Source organism: Camarhynchus parvulus, chromosome 15 (assembly GCF_901933205.1).
Source record: "Camarhynchus parvulus chromosome 15, STF_HiC, whole genome shotgun sequence".
Classification (NCBI taxonomy): Eukaryota; Metazoa; Chordata; class Aves; order Passeriformes; family Thraupidae; genus Camarhynchus; species Camarhynchus parvulus.
The window spans coordinates 6,001,471-6,019,874 of record NC_044585.1 but is presented as its reverse complement, the minus strand read 5'-3'; the positions used below and the strand labels follow the sequence as shown (position 1 = coordinate 6,019,874).

Genomic DNA, 18,404 nt, shown 5'->3' with positions numbered 1-18,404 from the left:
AAGTCTATGGTGATGTTCAGAGTTGAGAGAATGAACACTTGAGGAAAGCAGAGAAAACAACAAAACTAGTTGGCATTAACACACAGGGCTTTTCTTACGGGGATATCTGAATTTTGTGCCAACCACTACTCTGGAAGGGCACGTACTCAAGTTCCACCGGTAGGTGTGGGGGTGTTTGCAATCCTGCCTCGCTCCAAGGACCCTGTTTGTGTGCTCCCACAGCATAAGCACAACACAAGGCCAAGGAAGCAAACAGAGCAAGTGCAGCTGAGATCTGCACTCCACAATCTGTGTTCTGTCCCACATGAGATGTGTGTCTGAAGGCAGGCAACTTCTCTTCTCTGCTGTAGAAACAATCGCCTTCATAAAATGCCTTGAGATTTACAATTGCAAGCTGCTACTCTGAGCAACATTGTGTCTGTGTCTATTATTGCAGAGCCCACGTGTTTTGGGAACCCTGGATAACAACAGCTCCAGAAGGGATAAACATTGTGTCTAACAAAGGAAAAAAAAAGAAACACAGAGAAGTAACACAGGCTAAAGGTACTCACTCACCAGCAAGCAGAGAGGAACCTGCAGCAAGGAACAGTCAGAATAAAGAGAAGTGGCCTGGACCTCCCAAACTTAAAACCTAACCCCCAATGCAGTGGGGCTTTCTGGGAAGGAGTTCCTATAATGGGAGGCTCTGTGCAGCTGGGTAAGTGCTAAGGGGCTTTGCCTGCTGTAATCAATAGCTCACTAACACCAGGTGATCCTAAAGCGTAGGCAAGATAAGGCACAACACAGCTTACTGGGAAGAGAAAAGGGAATATAAGGGATCCCTGACCAATCAATTTTTTTGATCTTCACGTACTTGCTCCTGGGCTGGCCTGTGTGAATGAATGGTCTCTGCCACAGGATGCTCCTGCCTGTCAGTGCAGCGCTCTGTAGGGGCAGGGCCAAGGGGCCACTTAAGTTCATCCCCTCCCCAGGCACAGCCCTGGCTGCCCCACTGCTGCTCCCTCCCCACACCGAATTCTGAGCTGTGCAATTGATGCCCAGGGAGCTGTCTGTGTGTCCTCAAATGAAATAACTTCTGGCCTGAAGGGGTAACGATGGCAGAGAGCAAGAGTGGACCTCTTCTGCTGCAGGAGGATGAGAGTAAGGTGTCTCTTCTCTGCTGGAGAGCACAAGGAGCAGAAAGACACTGCTCTGAAATGTGGCACGATTCTGTAGCCAGTGAGTGCCATCTTTGTGTTGGCAAGAGGCTACCAATGTCTTGGTCTCTTGTCTTGCCAGAAAAAATAATCTTGTAGCAAGCACTGAGGACAGTGTTTGAGTAGACACTCCTTTGAGACACACAGGCAGCCTCCTCAAAGACAACGGCTTTGTCCAAAAGCACAGTTCCAATCCTCACACTGATCCACACCAATGATTTTAGCAGGAGATGCTGTTGGCTGGGTAGGAGCTGGAAGCTCTCCAGACCTCTGTTCTGGACTTTAGCAGAAAATCTGTTTCTTTAGCACTCTGGTGTACTTTTTGTGCTGCGCTGACACAGCCTGACAGTGTAATTCTACCTGCATTCAAAATCAGCAGCTAAAGTCTCACTGCTTTCAGATGGAAACTGTCCCAAGCTCTTAATCTTAATTAAGTGTCCAAATTAGAAATTAATCAGCGTTCCATGTTCAAAGAGTTGGAAACAGTGATACTCTGTGTCTTCTTAAAACATGACAAATGAACCGTTTCTAAACACAGTGTATAAAACAAACCTGGACAGAAAAGCATTGAGCTGGTACCCAGGCAGAAAAACAGAAACTCCTCTACATTGGACAGTACTGCTAAATCTGGTCAGTTCCCAGATCTGGCATCACTGACAGTCTGTGCAGAGTATGGGAAATGAAACTTGGCTTCTGCAGTCCTCCCTTTCCATTCATAATGCCCATCTGTTGCTGAGAGATTTTTTGAAAAGCAAACTCCATCTCTCAGTGCAGAGGATGTCCCAGTAACAGCTGAAATATGACCACAGGGACTGAGAGATGTTTCCTCATCCTCAGTTTCTATAAGTACATTAAAATAAAACAGTCTCTTGATTTGGGGCAAACCTAAGTAGATTATTCTTTTGGTGTACTGTGGCCTAAGTTCCTCTGATGATAAGATATCACGGAAATCATGCAGGAGTTTGGATCCTCCCAAAGAGTAGCAAATATCCATCATTCCTACCAGTAGTACTCAGAAAACTCGGCAGCAGTGCTGATCCAGAGTCCCACTGCACAGATGTACATCAGTGGAAACAGTATCAGACTCTTCATAAAAATGAAATGTTTTATTGTTTAACTCCTATGAGGTTTTGGGAAACAATGTCAAAAAAGAAAAGGCAAGTGAAAACCTGTCAATAGACTGGACCACATTTTTGTCCAGCCTTGGGCTGAACTCAGAATCCCACAGTTACTTTCCCCACAGGAGATGGTGTCCCAGTCAAATTCTAGAGATGTAGTTCTGTTCTCTGGCAATTCAGCCACGGGACTCCTGTCCTGCATTAGCTGCAAACATGAGACAAAAGGATATAAGTGAAATCCGAGAAGCCTGGCCTATGGACACGCCAGATTAGGAAAGCATCAGGGTACTGTGATCATTGGCAATCTCAGTGTCAAGTGCTAAGAACATGTGTTTAAGCAGATCTGCATTCTGAGGATCCTCTCATTTATTTTTCCGTTGACCAAGATACAGCTCATAAGATTCATGATCAAAACTTCAGCTCCCTTTCCCATCTTCTCTCCAGAGAGCTGTATGTCCCTCACACAGCTAACCAGCTGGCATGGGTATGACGAGTAGAGATCAAGATGTTTGCTTTTCCCAGGAACATGTAAGTACAGGACAGATCAGGGTAAGACATGTCTGTGGTTTTATCCTCCAAGAAGGGAGCAAATGTCCCAGTGACAGACCCAGAAGAACCCAGTTTTACTCAGAGCATTTTCTCATTTTACATCTAAACACAAGCAATGATCATGCATGACCAAGTTGTAGTCACGTCACAATAAGGATGTTCCCCCATGGGAGATGGATGGAGGGGCAGAAGAACAGATGTGGAAACATTCCCCTCAGAACCTTTCTACCCAGCTGAGCCAGGTCTAAAGTGCCAGTGATGGCTGTACAGTGCAGGAAAAGGCAAACGGAACTTCTCTCCTAGAAGTACCCAAGTTCTTTCCCTTTCTTAGCAGAATGATTTTAGAAACCTGCTCTTTCCCTACCTGGAGATACCTGAAGTCTTTATTTTCCCTGTCATTGCTTGGAAGTGTTTAGGTTGGTCTGGAGAATGCTTCCATCCCTCCTATTTGATCATTTGTTCTCTTCTCTTACCTCTCCTAGCTTTAGTTCCTTTCTTACAATTGATTACTGTGTCTCCAGCTTTCCTTTTAGTTTAGTGATTAGAAGACTAACAGAGAGGGGTTTGCACCACAGAGTCAAAGACTCAATTTCATTCATTCTAGCTACTTTCTCTTTCTTGAAATAGCAAAGTTAGCTATTAAAGTATTTTGGTGGCTATTCAAACAAAACCCAGCTGGAGCTCAGGTATTCCTGTGGATCACAGCAGAGCATGGTAAGGAAGGGAATGGAGAGAGCAGCTGATTCTTCTTTCTAACCCCCAGATTTCTGTCAGTGTCTGGTACTCAGATGGGAAGCTAAATATGCTGCCTGCTCTCAATGTGTTGCCTTGGTCACCTGCAAAGCAAAAACTGGTTTTGTTGGGACCAGCTCCTTGCCTGAGCTTTAGGGAAGTCCCAGGAGTGGGAATGGCCGGTCCCAGCCAGCACTCGAGGGAAAAGCAGAGCACAGAGAGAACGCTGTGGCACAGGGCAGCTGAGCTGACAGACTTCATGTTTGCCTCTGCCTGACTCCAAATGGACACTCAGCTGTTCAGCCAAGGCTGCCTGCAGCAGCAAAAGGGCTCTAACCCCTGTGGTGCTTGTACAGGATAAACTTTGCCCACTCTCTGCTTTACTGAAGCATTTTTTCCTCTCCCAAATGAGTGCAAGCTGCTTGGGCTCTGACATTTCTCTCACTTACCCTTCCTGCAAGACACACAGTTCAGGAACCCACTTCTGCTTCTGTTCAGGCTGTGCAGATTATTCATGTCTCTGTTGTCTGATTTAACCCTTTTCAGCTCCTGTACCCCCATCAAATGCAGAACTTTTGTTCTGTTGTGTATGACAATGCTGTTGGGAACTAGCATGTCCTCATGCACTTGACATCTAAAGGAGGGAACTGCAAATTTTCATAGGAACTGAAAAAACCACGGTAGAGAAAAGAAGGATTTCAATCCCATCTCATGTACAAGGGTTGCCTTACAATGGGCATGTAAAGCACCTGGCACCAGAAGCCCCTGCCCCATCCACTGCTGGGAGGCATGGTGGCAATGTGGGAACAGTGGAAATCTCACCAGGACAGATATTTATGTGAGTGACCTGTTCAGCCAGTGAAATCGTTTTGAACAACAAGACAGCTTTTTTCAGTCTGAAGAAATCGGTACGTTCACCCCAGCCATTATTTATTTTACAAGTGTCCTGCATATAATGAAAGGAACAATCTTTCTTACCATCTGCCTTGCTGAAAGGCACATTTTGTGTGTCGAACAGTTTCAGAGAGCTAATGGCAAAGTGCACATTACTGGCCCAGCAGTGAAAGCATTTGTAAACATCATCATCATCAAAGAGGCCTAGAGCTGCAAAGGCTGTTTTTTGCCTTGTGAGTTTATGTCTGTAAATGACTAATTGGTAAAGTTTTATCTGCAGAAGGTGGTTGGTGGTGGAAGATATTTACAAGAAAGAAAAGCAGGAAATAATTCATCTTGAGAAGCTGAATCTAATCTGGGATGTTGGTGAATTAAAATGAGCTTTAAAATTGGGTCTATTTTCTTTTTTAAAATATATAAAAATGCAACTTTACTTTTCATGTAATGAGAAATAGGAATGGACAGCCTGAGGGTGTAAAAAACTGGAAAACAGGTGAGAGTGAGACCATATGTCTCTGTCATTTAGATCATGCAAGAGACACCACACAGGAGTGTTTTGGGATGGAGGAGCTGAGCACTTGCACCCACTTGCTGCACTTGCCATTAATTTATTAAAGCCAAAGAAGATACCATATTTTGAGGGAAACCACAGCTTCACTGTGGAAATGATCGCTTAGATTTTGTTTCATTATTTAGTACAATCTCCAACTATTCTTCTTATTTGAAAGAAAACTAGAAAGGAAGAAAAAGGTACTGCAGGCTGGAGAGCAGTATTTTCCTTTAGTTGTTAAAGTCATTTCAGATGAGCTTTGTGTTTAGTCTCCACGGCAGGAAATATTGTTCTACCTGTCTGAAATAGTTCTTATCAGGAAAATAATGCTCACTACCTCTGCTGAAAAATCAAGAGGTGACTCTTTCAAACAGTTATATGACCTCTAAAAGTACCCAAAATAAAGGAACAGCAAGGATGCTGGAATCCCCATTAGCTAAAGGGCCTCCTAGGCTTTCATTGGGTTATGGATGTGTTTAACTAATAGAAAACATTGCCCAGTCTGATTCCTGTCCTAGAAGCAAAATAGGGATAATTTAGTATCAGGAGTGATTAATGTCATTTACTTACCCATTTTGTTATAGCTGTTACTGAATTTAAAATGCTACTCACAAATTAAATATTTTACAACCATTTTGCTCCTAATTAGTTGCAGATCACAGATTTCCTTTAAACATAATGGCTGTTTAGGTGGTGGGGTTTGCAATGCACATTGTTTTTTTACAATCGCTTCTGACATTTTGAGAATTTGTTTAATTTTGATTAATATCAGTTAAATGAGATGAGAGTGTACAATCTCTTTGGAATGGACTGTTGTTTCAAAGTGTGGTTTAAGTGCACAACATCCTTTAGCTATTAATTTGCACACTTTGCCATATACATGTGGGACTTTAAGAGTCTGAATTAATGTAGCTTAAAGAGATGTTATCTTGATTGTTATTTGGATCAGGATAGTTTAACATACCCTTAATAAAAACAAATATCCTGTCACATAATGACCCTAAACTTTTTAGGGATTTCTTTTGATGATACCTTTTAATAAAAACTTTAAGCGAGAAATAGTGAAGTAGAGAGTGCACATCCTCTATATGAGCAGCAGAGAAAAGCTGGTTAGGTTTTTTTCAGCTACTAATGAACAGCAATTTTAGGATGCTAGGGACTTCTGAAGGTTGGGCTGAAGCCAAGGTAGGTCTGCCAAGAGACAGGTAAAAGTAGTAAACAAACTCGATACTCTATTTGAGTCTTGCCTTGTTAGAACAAAGTTTATGTGTGTATTTGGAACAAACCTTAATAGTTTGTTTAAAATGTTATCAAGGTGTTCTTACTGGGTGGTGGTTTTTCTGTTTTGTTTTTGTCTTCTTTTATTTTGTTTTGGTTTAAATCACAGCTGTTCTACACCTTTATTCTCTTAAAAGTTTACATGGCAAATTGAAAAATCTGTCTGAGCTGGAACATAATGATGCCTGAAGTTTCCACTGTCAGGTCTTAACAGAGAAAATTTTCTCTTAAATTCTGGATTTTTAAAAGGATTTTGGTGATGTTCACAGCACCAAAGTAGTTTCCTTTTAAGCTTAGATCAAAAAAATGTGCTATCTCTGGTTTCTGCCACAAAGGCACCTCTTCATTGGTGGTATTAAATCAAGTACTTGGAAGAAAGAATTGCTAAACTGATTCTGCCCTGAGAATCTCCAGTTCCCTGTTAATATTGTCCACACAAAAATCAGAGCTCCCTTGAAGGTAGTGCTAATTCCTCCCAGCTTTAATCTGCCTGGTGGAATTGCCCAGTCATGAAACCCTTCAAACCTCCTCTGCCCATTTGAGCATCTGCTGTCCCTCCCTGCCCTGCCCCAGCTCTGCCCTGTGACAACCTCTGCCCACTCCAGACCTGTGGGATGTGCTACAGCCACCACGCACAGGCTGCATTTGCCCCTTCCTTCCCAAATTCAAACATCTGCTCCCTGATCATCCAAATATTGATTTAAACGGTGTTTGATGTCATTTAGGGAAAAGCATTTGAATGTTTTAAATGTGGACTCAGCCCACTACAAGGAATACTCAGAGGATTGAGACAAACAGGGACCCTTTGCACTCTGTTAGCTAATGTCATATTCCCTGCAGCATTTGCTAAAATCATTTGGTCACAAAGATAACAGTGTGGATAAGGAATATTTTTAAATGTTTTGAAAAGACACTGTTATCTGTTTGATCTTAACAGATGACTTCTACAATCTGAATTCCATCTCCCTGATAGAAAAAGCTCCTATTCTGTAAGGGAGCGTTTATAGAGCACCATACATATCTGAATTTGTCCTGGGTTTGGTCACAGGCTCTTGACCAGTTTGAGCTCTGATTGAAAAATTAGTTCTTCTTGTGGATTGTTATTTTCCAGGTACAGATTTCAATTAGCACAAAGAAGCTCTCATTCTCACATAAATGTTCCCAGCTCCAGATTGGTATATTTAACCAGGACTTCCCAGCTCCTAGGTGTATAAACACCAAAATTTCATTGCTATTTTTCCCCCATTGACATGAAAGGCAAACATAAACATGCTCAAGAGCTAGCAGTGTTGACTGAAATATTTCTAAGGGGTCTTTTACACCTAAAGCACGCTCCACTTTTCTGTGGTTAAATGCACAATGTGTGTGAGACATGAAACAAAGAAATTCTGTAATTACATAGATAATGTCTCAGGGCTTGTTAATTCATTTATTTTCATTTTTCCTCTTGTGCCAATAAAGACTTGCTTAACTAATTCAGCATCTTTCATTACAAGTGATGAGGAATACTAAATTATAATGAAAGGTAGGTGCTCTCTTTGGTTAACCAGAGGTGCCTGAAAACTGGGTGTGAACTTATAAGTGATATTTGAAATACAATTGAACCATTAATGCTGGATGTACTTGAATAACTGGCACATAACTTCAGAAGAAATAATTAAGCAAAATGACAATAATTATTGTTTTGTGTTTATGAGAAGAGCAAGCCACACAAGTTGTAAGGGAAGGGGAAATTACTCTTGAAACAAAGTTTTTAATAAATATTGTTTAAAATTAAGCTTCATTGGTGCTAGTGAGGAATACAAAGATTAAATTTAACTTTGGAAGCATTCACTAAATCTGCAAGCTTAAAACAAAGTTATATTGGTTAACAGCTAAAAGCAATGGAAATGAGTTTGCAGTGCAGCTCCAGACTGCAATTCAGTAGCAAGCCAAGCAAAGCTGTGAACATTTCTATCTGCAGTTTTCTACTTCATTTGGAAAGGACAGTTTATGAGATAGTCCAACTAAGATCACAGCCACATGTTCACCCCTCTAAAACACCCAAATTTAAGCTGAAGCTTCATGAGCCCTTTATACTGTTTGATAAGCAAACCATAATTTCATAATTCCATTTATACAGATTAGCTCCTTTTAAATATACCAAGTGCATCTGCACAAATGTTTACTGGTGAGGTTTTAGAGTTAGAAAAGGGGAAGCTGATTTCAAAATTTAGCAGAGAAACAAAAGCTCTGCTAGCTCTGCCCAGAGACTGCTCTGACACCTCAACAAGCACAGAAGTATCTTCATGTTTAGCACCTATTTTACAGCTACCAAAAGAAAGAGAAAACCTTTATAATTATTTCTTATCATATTAAATTTTTAACTCAGAAGTGAGATGTGACCCTTTGATAAATCTCCCATAATACCTCACTGATTCCTCCCATTTGGTCAGGACTAACAAAATCATATTAATTGGCAATTCTGCTTGGGGGTGGGAAAGAGGTGGGTTTTTCTTCAGTTACTTTTCTTGAATGTCAAACAGATTAGTGCCCTAAAATGCCTGGGAGATAAATATGCTGCAGTTTTCAAACAAATGAAATTCCAAAATAGTTTGTTAAGGTGAATTCAGTGAATGAAGGAAATAACCATTCTTTTTTTTTTCATGCTCTCTGAACTGCAAGTCGTTTGCTTTATTTTATTTTAGGTTGGTATTGAGGTTTTTTTAAACTATTAGGAGGAAAAAAGCAACTAAGAAACAGATTTGGAAAGAAGGAAAGAACTAGGAAAGAACTGAATCCTACGTTTTGCTTCTGATTAAATTTTGTGGACTGTCTTAATTTTAAAAATAAATAAAATAAAATAAAATAATCTGAATGTTCTTCTTAACACTAAAACAAAGAGTACACTCCTGAAACGCTGGCAGTGTAGGTTTTGTAGCTGTAGTGCTCTCCTAAAACAATGCCTCAAATCCGTCACAGCCCAGCTCCCTCCTCTCCCTGCCTGTCTGAAAGTACATTTTAACTGTTTGCTAAAGCAAAATGACCTTTTAAATTTTGTTCCAAAAAGAGCTTAAAATACAATCACACAGAATTTTGGAGATGAGCATGTCCTAGGGATTTTAGAAAGATATTTTATTTTGCAAGTATTTTGTTTTAAAATGTATGTACAAAAGCTTGTAGAATGTTGAAAGGATGAACTTCCTGAAATTATCTAATAATGAAAAAGGTTCTTTCTATTTAAACTCTTGTTTGTTACTAAGAAATATTGGGTTTCCTAAAAAGAAATTGTCCTGGAAAATTTTCTACTGCATTTTCTGGACAAGATAGAAATAAGTGTTGCACATTGGTATGAATTAATACAAAATGTTTGGGCAGTTTGCTGTAATAAAATCATTAAATAAAATTAGTAAAATTTGAACTAGGATTTAAATAAGAACTTTGACATAGGATTTTTTGCACTAAACTGTATATTGAAACATGCTTTTAAAATCTGATAGTGAATATTAGATTTAAAAATAATTTTAAATACTCTTCATGGGTTTTTTTTCCATGTACAGCTACACTTAAATTATCTCATTCAAAGTAGTGCACTTTTGAACCACTAAACTCATTCTTAAGTTAGTGTTACACTGATAAACTAATTTCAAACAAATGTTACTCAGTGCCAACACACAATTTTAACAAGAAGAAGAATTACAACAACAAATACCAAACAAACTATTTGACTGCTTGAGCCTCTGTGAAATCTGAGAAAGGTGGATTTCTCAAACAATTATTATAGGAACTTCGGGTTGTTTGTTCGTTTGGAGCTTTTTTCTGTTTGATGCAGATGTTTTACTGATGAAACACTTTCAGGTTAGATTTTGGTTTTAAATTCTAGATTAAAATGAAGCTTCAAGGCACAGCTATGAATTTTATTTTAAATGATGACTCAAAATTACTTGCTTTCTAAGGAGAGAACATAACTATTGGCTTTTATACCCATGCCAAACCTCTGCAGTATTTCTTTGAGCTAACCTTTATCCCCTTTCTGGACTTGTATTGGTCTCTGCTAGAAAGCAAGTCAGCTGTAATTACTTACAGGTGAGTTATTCCATCCTAATGAAATAGCTCTATGAAAACGATGTTATTGAATTGAAATGTAGATGGCAGAAACACATTGATTTATTTTGCATGGATTTTTAAACGCTTAACAATCATTCCCTCTCCTCTCAGTGCTAAAGAAATTAAGATCCAGCAGAGAGAGAAGTGAATGTGAAGTTCACTTGTAACTTAGACTGGTATCATTTTTGCACAATTTGGGGACAGAATGAAAAATAAACTCGGCTTAATAGTTTCCTAATAAAATGTCTCAATTTTTTTATTTCAAAAAGCTCAGGGCTGGTCACAGTGAGGCAGAACACATTCTCACTCTTACCTCCATCCTGACATTAACTGAAAGATGAATTTTTTTATTCTGTTGTGCTTTTTCAAAAAGTGTGGATAACTCCACCCATAACCCTACAACTTCCCACTCACACAGTCCTTTTTAACCTTTTAAGCACTGCTTCTGACCCTCCATCCTCCCTGCCACTGGAGCAGGCATTTTCAAGCCACATCCATTTTTATTGACCAGAACCACACTGAAACCTCCAGCTCCCAACTGCAGGTCCCTCTGAAAGTGTCCCCAACAGCTGTAAAAATAGGGGCTCTTTCCACACCAGCCTGACACTGCCTCTGCCCCAAAAGGAACCAACTGCCCCCTGCATTTGTCTGCAGGGAGGGGTGGCTCTTCTGGGGCTCTTTTCTCCCTCTCTCCCCTTGTATAGATATATGTGTGTGTATGTATATATATATATGTATGTATAATTATTTTTTGTGTGAGGGAGGGACAGGATTTTGTTTTGTTTTTACAGCAGCCATCCAGAGCCCTGGGTATTGATTTTCGGGCACATGAAAGGGATTTTTTACAGGCCTTCCCTGTGGAAGGGAGCAGCAGTAAAAGGTGATACCACCCACTCCGAAGGAATGCTGTGCATGCAATTAGGAGCAAGCTCCCAGCCAGGGGGTTAGAATTCAAAGCAAGGGAAAAGCTCCCCACCTCCCACAAACAACAAATCCATTAAAACTACCAAAACCATCAATACTAATCAATGCATCCAGGGGCCATTAACCATTTCGGTGCTCGGGGTTTTTCCCCCTCGCTCCTTCACACTCCTCCTCCCACGGCTCCCCAGTCCCGGGGGCTGCACCCCTGTGCCGAACCCCCCGCTTTCGGCTCTCTGGCGGATGCTTTGACCACTTTTCCCCGCTGCCGGAGCCGCCCGGGCACTGCCGGCGCTGCGGCAGGCTCATTAAATACCATTAAGTGCCACTGACTTCAAAGGGCTGGGCAGGAGCGGCGGGAGCGCGGGGCCGGCTCCGGGCGCTGGGGCAGCGGCCCCGGGGCAGCCCCGGCCGCCTCCGCCCGCGGCCCCGGCGCTGCCGAGCGCGGCTGCCCCGGCACGGCCCGGCCCGGAGCGAGCAGCGGCCGGGGGAGCAGCGAAGTGGTTAATCAATACCAGGGCTGCAGGCAGAGGAGGGGCGGGGTGGAAGGGGGATAAAAAATGCAGAAAGGAAGGAAATGGAGGGAGTGAGAATTAGACTCACTATAAAACCTCCTCATTCTGATTTACAAAAGAGGGAGGGGGGAGAGATGGGGGACGAGTAAAGAGGGGGGAGAAGAAAATGTGAGCCGAGGAGCACAATGCCCCTCTTTCCTCTAGCGGGGATGGGAGCCGGGCTTTGGGCTAGAGATGGGTTTAACTGCGGGTCCGCAGCCGCGCTGGGATCCGGGGGCAAAAGCACATCAATGTAAAACCGATGGAATTAAACTGATTTTTGCATTAGCTGCGTCCCCCCCTTTTTTTTCCCCTCCCATCCAATCCCTCATTCATAACTCGCATTTAGTGACTGGTTTTCTCATTGCCGCTCCCCTCCCTCTCGGACACTGTCAAGTCGAGCACAAGAGCCTGCTTTGTAGAGGTTTGATCAGGAGAGAGCTGAGCTCTTTGGGCTGGCTGCATTTCGGTTACATTCAATCACTTTTGAAGCTATCGATTGGATATGTTTATGGAAACATGTAAGGTATTTTTGGCCATCTGCTAGCTAGGAAATTATTAAGATTATTTCTTTTTAGTAAAAGGTACGAGATTTCTCTGCCTTTCTTGTTTTCAATCCTGCAGATAGGAAAATATCCTGAAGAAAATATTGCATTTTTATCACCTTAAAACGATTGTTCAGTGTAAATAAAGATGTGGTGGGTGGGAGTGAGTTTGGGTGCATTTTAAAGTTTTAGAAATCGTTTCTGACAGCTTTTAAATTACTAAAATATTTTGGAGGATGCCTTTTTGTTGTGAATAGTGCTTTTGTTTTTTGGTTGGTTTTTGGTTTTTGGTTGGTTTTTTTTTTCACTTGAAAAAGCTTCTAACAAGTTGCATTTGTTGAAAAACTATAAGAATCTGGGGGGAAATTAAGAAACAATTTGAATTTCAGTGATATGCAGACACATATCTGGAGAGGGATATGGATACATATAATACCTTTAAACTGTTTTATTCTCATGTGTCTGAATGAAAGCCCATTCAAAGAAAACTTTTTTTTTTTTTTGTAAACTACTTGGGTAAAAATATGGGAATAGTAAAACCTCCTATATTTAAGGCATAGGTTTTAGGATCATTCAAATCAATGTTTAAATAAAGGGTCCACTTAATTTTTCATGTTAGTGTGTTAAAACAGAAAAGTCAAGGTAGCTGTGCTAAATGAGAAAAAAAATATGATTTTAGCTGATCTCAGAGGGTCTTTGATTTCCAGCCCCTCTGAAGGAGTAGTACTGATTTTTTGAAGTAGAAGGAAACCAAAAGTACAATCTGCTTAAGTTTAAACATGAATAGTCAATGCTGCCCTGTGAACACTTTATGAATCTATTTGTTCCTGTCTCACATGGAGTTTTATCAATTCATTTTGAACCCAACCTTATAGTTTCATCCACAGAAGCAAATGTTTGCAGCAAGAGAGCTGGGAATAAAAGACAAAAACCACAAACCCCAAATCTATCCTTCCTATTTGTAGCAATCTTCCACAAGGATGAAGTTTAAAGTTAATTTATAACTACTTCTGTAAATATCTTTGGAAACTTCTGTGAAATTTTCCTCGTCCTCCTCTCTTCTCTTTGTTTCTGCCTGTCACCCACACCCACAAAGCATATGCATGTTCAAGACCTAATTAAGAGGGGTTTATATGAGTTTGTACATGTGTTTTCACACAGCCGGTGACGGTGGAGCGTGTTACTGTGCTGCTCGTGTGGGACTGCATTAACCTTGCAGATGGGGAGAGTATTATGAAAGAAATCGTAATTAATAGCATTAAGAAGCTGATTAAAATACAAAATGCGTTATTGCAGCGGGGGTCTCATTAAGGAATAGTCATGCCTGTCTGCCACAGATTTAAGAACTTTAAGCCACAAGGCCTTGAACTGAGGCAGCTCCAGTTTAAGCAAACGCAGCGGAGACTCCACCCCCAGTGACATCAGATTGAGTTACACTGCAAAAAACACCCCAAGATCTGGAGAAAAAAAAAATCAGCTTTTCTCCCTCCCCTCCTCGATGTTTAAAAATTATAAAACCGCCATGCTTCTCCAGCATTGGACAGTTGCAAGGAGCCCTTCTTGAAAGCAAACTAACAGCAGAACAAAAGTCTTTCCTCAGCCTTCCTTTCCAAAGGAGGGGAGAGCACAACTGCACATTTGCAGCGAAACACCACCAAAAAAAATCCAAAGAATTCCCCAGTGTCCCCCAGCCCTGAAACACAAAAAATAAATCAATTAATCCAGCATTACAAAAGAGCAATCCTCCTTTCACAGAGCAGGAAGAAAACCGTGGAAGGGGCTGTGGTGCTCAGTGACAGATCTGGGGCTGGGGACAGAGGGTGGGCAGTGGGGACCTTTCATTAATTTTATTTGCAGTTTGTTCAAACTTAAACTGACAAATCCGTTTGGAGTTTGCTGTAAAGTTACACATTTTTCACGTAAACATCCAAGGCAATTGCCTTTCTCTAGGATGTGTCATTTCCTGTGTAGCTATAATAACATATTAAGTAAAGGGATAGCAATGAATTTACATATTTACATATGTATAGGCGCTGTGCATATGAAAGATAGCACCAGAAATCGGCAGAAAGCATTTTGTTAAAGTTTGGGAAATGACCACACTGAAATAAGAAACAGGCTTCAAATATTCTTGGCATTCAAGACAGGTCTGGCAAGGAAAGATTTACAGAGAAGTGTGTGAGACAGGAAAGGCTCAGTGCTTAAAGATTCGGGGAGGTGGATGCCATGCTCAGGACACAGGTCACCAAAAAGAGCTACAAAACCAACTTAGTTCTTACCTGCTCCCCACGGGCTTTATTTTACTCTGAATCGTGCAATGCTAAACGTGTGGCAAGGCATGAGGAGACTCTCTGGCGACTGATAGCGAGCTGAAGGAATTAACTGCAGGGGTATAGAGGCTCACCTTTGCTCCAGGAAGGACATCTTTCTTTTTGCTGTAAGATATCTACTTTTTTTTTTTTTTTTTCCCAAGCAGTAAAGTGTCAAACCCACAAAGGAAGCGATATAATTAGTGCTGGTACCTACTACAAACTCGGATCTCTGAAGAGAGACCAGTGCAGCTTTTCAAATGCCTACCATTTTGAAATCAGAAAAACATTTTCTAACAGACAGAAGAATCCCTCTTGAATCCCCCTGGCCCTTTTGAATTCACGCCCTGCCTTACATCAAACGCTTTTTTGCTGATTAACTGCACAATCAGGTCCCTGCAGATCAGGGGAAGAATGGAGAAGAGAAAAGCAACCTCTTTTCCAGAGAACAATACCATTATTTCAGCTCCATTGGACAGGAATGTGTGATTTCACAGCCCACTGCCCTTCTCTCCCATCTCCAAAAACACTGCCAGAGATCCACTGCTCCAAGTCCCCACCCATTAGTACCCAGATCCAGCATTTACAACTTGGGTTCAATGTTTGTGCGTGGGGAGCTACACACATATATGCATACATATATGGAGAAAATATCCAAATCAGAACCAACTCCTAAGCCCAAGGTACAAAGGAAGTTTAGTTTATTTTTAAAAATAGCTAATATCTTTCTTCTTGTATGATGTAAGATTTTAGTTCACACGGACACAAGTTATATTTTTGGGCAGGATTTGTTATGAAGATAGAGAACAAATGAAAGGAAATGATATTTTAAAATTAAAATAATACAACAATTTAGAAAAAAATACACCATTTTGTTTTGTCTTTAAAGACAGGCAACTTAATATCAGTAAATACAGTTGAAATTTAAAAAAACCTTCATACCCACAAAAGTGCCTGAAAGTTTAGTGCTTTCTCACTCAGTTTGCTGATAAATTGTTCTCACTGATGTATGGAATTTCCATTTTACAAACATCTGTTGAAATCAATTGTTGAAGAACTGAGGAACTGTGTATTTGGAAGGGGAAGCAACTGCACAGTCGTGACTTTGTTAGTTAACAATATGGCAGAAACCTTTCCAAAAAAGAGACTCACCGAGACCTTTCCCTGTGAGAGGGACTCTCAGAGTCAGTGACTCAGTCTTTTTTGATTCATGTTTCAACGATTCCTGGTTTTTACAATTTGCAGGGCAAGAGAAATGCTAGACATCTTCCCTCCCTAGCCCTTAAACTTTGATACCTCCTGATTTCAGCTCGACCGCGCGTACAAAAGGAAAAGCTCTTGTCATGAAAGTGCACTGAAGTGACCTGGTGTGTTTCAGTCGGTCACAATTAAATCCCCTGCTTGGCTCAGCCCGCGGCTGCGGGAGGAGCGGGAGGGGAGCGCGGCCGTCCCGGCGCTGCCGCCGCTGCGGGAGGGAGCGGAGCAGCGTCCCCGTGAGCACGCACCCACCGACCCCCCCCGCAAACGCTCCACAGCCACTGCAGTAATTACTATTCTAAATTTGACTAATTTAGCGGTTTCTTTTGCCCGGGCAGAGGTTGATTTTCTAATTGCGGGAAAGAGGTCCAGCTTTGAAACCGAAATAGACGAAAAATAGTTGCAATCTCTTGGGCAGAGCAGCCCCCACCCCCCCGACCACACCTCTCCGATCCGGGACGGCTGGGGATCAGTTTTGTTCCCCCAACACCAGCGCTGCCGAACAAAAGAGAAAAGAGAGAGAAAATAATATTTGCTCAGGTCCCCCCTCTGTTCGCCTTTGATTTATCTGTTTACAACCGGGACCCCCTCAGCTGAAACAAAAAATCAATGAAAATGTAGTTGGAGAAAAGGCGGGCAAACTACTGAAAAAAAAAAAAAAATTTGTGAATGGAAGAATGTGTTTGTGCATTCATTGTTAAAATAAAGAGCGATCCGTGACGTGGCCGCCGGGGCGCCAATGGGCGGCGGGGTAATATTTTTAAACATCCTCCCCGGGAGCCAATGGCGGAGGCGGTGGCAAAGACTAGCGCAGGGCCGGGCCAATGGCGGGGGAGGTATGCTAATGAGGAGTTGGTCAGGCAGGAGCTGAATGTCAACTAGTCAAAGATGGAGGCTGGAGCGGGGAGGCCATGAGGTTGGTACCGGAGGATTTGCCCACGTTCGGATCGATCAGGGATCCGCGCCGAGGCGCGCCCGGGGCGGCGGCGGCGGGAGGCGGGCGGGGGGCTGCGGAGCCGCGCCGCTCCCGCCGCCTCTTTTGCGCCTCTTTTGGCAACTTTCCCCCCCGCGGCGCGGGGACCCGTCCGCCGTCCCTCCCGCCGCCAGGTACCGCGCGGGGCCCGGGGCCCGCCGGCCCCGCCGCCGCCCGCGGCCGCATCCGCCCGCCCGGGCGGAAATGGCGGGAGCGCGGGCCCGGGGGGCGCTGGGTGCCGGGGGGCGCGGCGCTGACAATGGCCCGCGGGGCGAGCGGCGGCGGGACGGGGGCCGAGCGGCGCCCCCGCCCGGGGCAGCGAGGGCGCGGGGCGGGGGGACCCGCCGGGGAGCGCGGGGCCGGGCGGGGGAGGGGGAGCCGCTTGACGGCGGCGCCCCTCGCCCACCTCCTGTGCGGAAGCTCCCCGGCGGGGCCGTGCGCTTCCCGGGGAGCTTTCCCCGCGGAGCGGGCATGCGGGAGTCCTTTGCTCCCGCATTGTAAGTGCGGCGATTCCCCGAGTGAAGTTTGGCTGGTCGGTTTGCGTTCTGGCTTGCGATCGATACGAGGCGTTGAAAACAGCGGGCGGCCGCAGCCGCCGAGGGCGGCAGCGGAGCTGGGGATAAAACTTGGGAGCGGCAGGAGTGGGGAATGGGCGCCCGTGCCCGCCGGGAGCGGAGCGGGAGCGGGGACGGCGCGGAGCGCATCGCCCGTGCGCCGAGCAGCGCCGGGAGACAGACGAGTGCCGCGGGCTGGGCTGGAAATCTCTAGATAGTGGTGAGCTTTTTTTTCCTCCCTTTTCCTCCTCTCAAACATTTCACCTGTGCAAACGCTCCTGAGAAACTGAGTGGGATCCCACGAATGAAATTGCTGCGGCCGGAGCCGAGCGCTCCCTCCCCACCCCCAGCTCGCGCTGTTCCACGGGAGGGTTCGCGGCTGCTGCCCGCTCTCATTGTGCCACAGCGCTCCTCCTGCGAAATACTATTCACATTTCTAAACCTAACAAAACTCCTATCTGTCTAGATACCACGTAGAATTGGTTTGTTAAAAGATCCTGTTACAGAAGGTCCCTCTTTTTGTTGGTTTGTTTTGTTTTTCGGGAATTTTTTTTTTGCTAAAACCCCCAAAGAGCGAGGCAATGTCACATGCTATCTCTAGCCACTATTTATATTGGCTTAATATTTAAATCTCGTAAAAGTAATGCTTTGCTTAAATAGTCCGGAGTTTTTGCAATAAACCAGGGTGCGCAACCCAAAGTGTTTCTTTGGCATTCTTGCACTTTGCCCCAATTCCGCTCCGTTTCCCTCCAGTGTGTGGTCTTTGAGTTGTGTAAGGAAAGCTTGTACCCTCAAACAGACTTGGGGCTCTGGAATTAAAAAAAACTTCCTCAGGTTTAACGCAAATTCTTTTAAGTTTTTTTTTTTTTTTTTTTTTTTTTCTTTCTT

At 43.2% G+C, this 18,404-nt stretch overlaps 1 protein-coding gene across 1 annotated transcript in view; it reads right to left on the bottom strand.

Moving 5' to 3' along the window:
- The window catches only part of TOP3B (DNA topoisomerase III beta), a 55,714-nt gene extending 40,952 nt beyond the window's left edge, over positions 1-14,762 (bottom strand). The window contains exon 1 of the mRNA XM_030959135.1: positions 14,703-14,762. The gene's annotated coding sequence lies outside the window, so the exon portion shown is untranslated. The remainder of the gene's footprint in view (positions 1-14,702) is intronic.
- Positions 14,763-18,404: the final 3,642 nt, after the last annotated feature.